Below are 3,587 nucleotides of genomic sequence, written 5' to 3' on the forward strand. Positions count from 1 at the left end.
CAGCAGTGACCCTTAGAAAAATCAGTTTATTAATGCACCTAAGGAATTGTTTGCTAAATTAAGGACAGAAATAACTCTAGCCTTTAGATACAAATGATTGGAGGCCCTTTGGCGTCCAGAGGAATCTGGGAAAGAATTTATAAATTTTCTTTCAGTTGCCAGAAGGTATCAGGGTATGAAATTAATTTGTCCTTCTGTTTATACGTTTATTTAACAAATATTGGGTACCTATTATATGTTAGAGAATCAACTCATAGATTATCTTGAAAGAGAGAAAAGAGAGGATCTGGAGGAGACAGTGGAGAGTCATTCCCAGGAATATAGCTTGAAAATTTCCTGGATCAATCGGTAAAGTTACTGGGGACCACTAGATGGCGATATTATGTTATGAAAATGACATCTTTCACAGACTGGAGGCCTCTACTTATTTCTGAGGCCAATGTCTACACAGTAAAAGAGACTTCTTTGTGAGTAAACGGAGAAAAATCTACATTTCACCATTTGCATATGTGATCCAATTTAAATGCTCTAGGGCACTAGTAGCTCCTGGAGGGATGGGGACTGTGTATATTGTCATGGTTACAACCCCAGATTCTAGTCCTAGCATGTAGTAGGTGTTCAATCAATACTTGACAAATAAATGAATTAATCTTTGAACAGTTTAGATTGTCATTAGAAGAACTATTTTAAGAGTGTGGAAAATTCTGGAACATGCCCAGTGGCCTAGGATTTAGGGACTTTGGTAGCTATTGATGATCTTGACAGATCGTTGGTTGGGCAGAGATTCAAGGAAGCAGCACTTGGAAAGATAGAGACACCAAAAGCAATCTGAGGCTTTAGTACTGATTTGTATCTCCTAAATTTATCTTGATCAGATTTCACCTGTTTAAAAATACAGAGAGTGTGTAAACCAACACATTCAAATTATTTTTCTTGAGTCTATATTACTTCTAAGGATGGTTCTATCTTGGAAAAGAGCTCCAAAAATAATTCACTCTACTTTTCTGAGCCTCTCATTCATTAGTACATTTGTTCATTCAATCACTTATTTGTTATTAATTTCTTCCTTCCACAAATATTGAGCACCCATTATGCGCAAAGCACTCATCTAGGCTATGTGATCATCTCTGACCTTTTTCTCTTGTGGCCCCTTTGAGTTCAGTTAATCACCAAATCATATTAGCTATAGCTTCCAAATCCATGCTCCTCTTTTTCTTCTGCTCCTACTCTCGTCCAGGTCTCCATCTTCATTCATCGGGCCCTGTTCTTTACTGCTACCGTCCATTCTCCCAGCTTTCTAATATGCAAATATAATCCCGATACTCCTCTCCTGAAAACTCTCCCTTGCCCTCGGGATCAAACCCAACCTCTTTTGCTCGTTTTACAAGCCTTACAAGCAAAGGCTGTGACTTAGCTGGGCCCTGCTTGTCCCCCACCCCCACCCCCATTCCCCCACTCTCACCTTGTTCTATGTGATTCAGCAATGATATATTTTTTTGCTCCTTCTAATGAGTCCTGTCCTCTCTTCAGACTTTTTTCTTTCTGTACTTTCCTTTCGATCTGTAAAATTCTTTTCTTCCCCGCTCTGCCTAGCTACTTTCTACTCATTCTTTAGGTCTCAGCTTACATGCTAACTATTTGGGGAAGCTTTTTCTGACCAATGTCAGAGTGAGGCTCCCCTCTTTCACTTCTCTCATAGCCTCTATGGGGTTCACAGCTTATTTGTTGCTACCGTCCACTGCCGGTCTCGCTGAGTTCTGTGAGTGGCATCTGTCTTCACTGCATATCTTTAGCAGCTAGTTGAATGCCTGACACATTGTAAATGCTCAGTAATATATGCTAAGTGAGCAATGAATAAAAAACATATGACATATCTCCTTTCTTTAGGGTACATAACAATGTAGGAGTGTGAGCCAAGTGGTGAAAAGGAGTTATAGTGATGAGAAGAAGGAGGGGGCACTTTGGATGCTACCATCTGAAGCTGAGTTAGGTTTTGGCAAGTGGAGATGTTTGTGGAGGTGGCCTTTAGGTGGAGCGAAGTGGGAAAAGTTTGGAGGATAGGTAAGGAGTGTAGAATTCCTGTCTGGGAAGAGTATACAATAGGACTAGAGCTGGCTTGTGGCTAGATTGTCCAGGGCCTTGAATGCCAGGCTAGAGAAAATAGATTCTATTTGATAGCCATTGATGGCTTTTGAATAGGGGAGTTATAGGACTAAATTAGTGCTTTAGAAAATGTTAATCTAATGTCAGTGAAACTTGAATTAGAGATGAGCAAAACCAGCGAAATCAGTTAGGAGGCTATCGTAGAAGTCAAGATGGGAGGTGATCAGGACCTGGCTTATGTATTTGGCAGTAAGAATGGAGACAAAGAGGAATTGTCAAAGGAAGAATTAACAGGAACCTGGAAATTGGAAAGAGAGGGAGAGGGAGGAGTCAAAGAATTTTCAGCTTGATTCAGCGAAGTGCTGTCATTAGAAATTGTGAAGTCAAAAGGAAGAGCCAGTTTAAAGAAAGATCAGCCTTTGAAGTAGTTGGAATCCCTGAACATCAAACTTTTACAATGGAGTTACTGCTACATATGATTTTCACTTATGGAAATTCAATCAATGCGCAGGGCCTAAAAATGAAGCACAAGTGGGAGAGAATGACAGAGAGAATATAATGCAAGTGGTGGGGGCTGTTCCAGCTCTGCCACTCAGTGAAAGTACATCCCAGAGGGAGTGCGAGGTAGGGAAGGTAAATTTGCTGTTCCTCTTTTGATTTACAATGCCATGTGCATTTATGGGTGACTAATGGCTTATTTGAGGGTAATTTTGGCTATTCACAATCTATGTCTTATATACTGATTTTAGATCTGAATCCCCTAGCAAGATTTGGCTTTTTTTTTTTTTTTTTTTTTAATGTGTGCCAAACACTAGGCTGGGCAGTAGGCAGCTACAAAGAAGAAATATCTCAGTCACTGCACTAGATTTGCTGGCAATCTTGTTGGATAGAAAGATGTGGAAGCAGACAATTAGGGATACAGACTACGTGAGCAGTTAGAGATGAATGCTGAAAGGAAGGAGTTTGTTGGTTAATGTGTCAAAGCAGAGGTGACCCTGGGCCTTGGGGTGGAGAGAGATCTGAGTCATCATCAGAACAGATAAAAGTGGCAATAAGAGTAGGTGAGATCTCGGAGGGGGAGAATATTGGGGAAGAAGGAGACAAAAGGGCACAAGTAGGTAGCATACTCTCACTAGAAGGAAGAGCCATAAAATGGAGGAATTATCAGAAAACTGGGAGGAAAACTAAGGAAAAGTGGATGAGGACTGAGGAGAGCCACATGATTTTCATAATTAGGAAGTCAATGTTGACCTCTGAGTGGACAGTTTCAGTAGAGTGATGAGTAGAAAAAGAGGTCCAAGAGTGATTGATACAAATCTAGAAGCAAAGAAAATTCACGCCCCTTCTCTCAGTTACAGCTCCAGTAAAACCAACCTAGATATAGTCCACAGTTCTCAATGAAATTTCCCTGGAGAATATTTGTGATCTCTGGATGCCATGACCTCTGTTCCTGTATGATCTGTCCACTGGAAGGGCACTTCATC

This window comes from Pteropus vampyrus, unplaced genomic scaffold (assembly GCF_000151845.1).
Source record: "Pteropus vampyrus isolate Shadow unplaced genomic scaffold, Pvam_2.0 Scaffold61, whole genome shotgun sequence".
NCBI classification, from domain to species: Eukaryota; Metazoa; Chordata; class Mammalia; order Chiroptera; family Pteropodidae; genus Pteropus; species Pteropus vampyrus.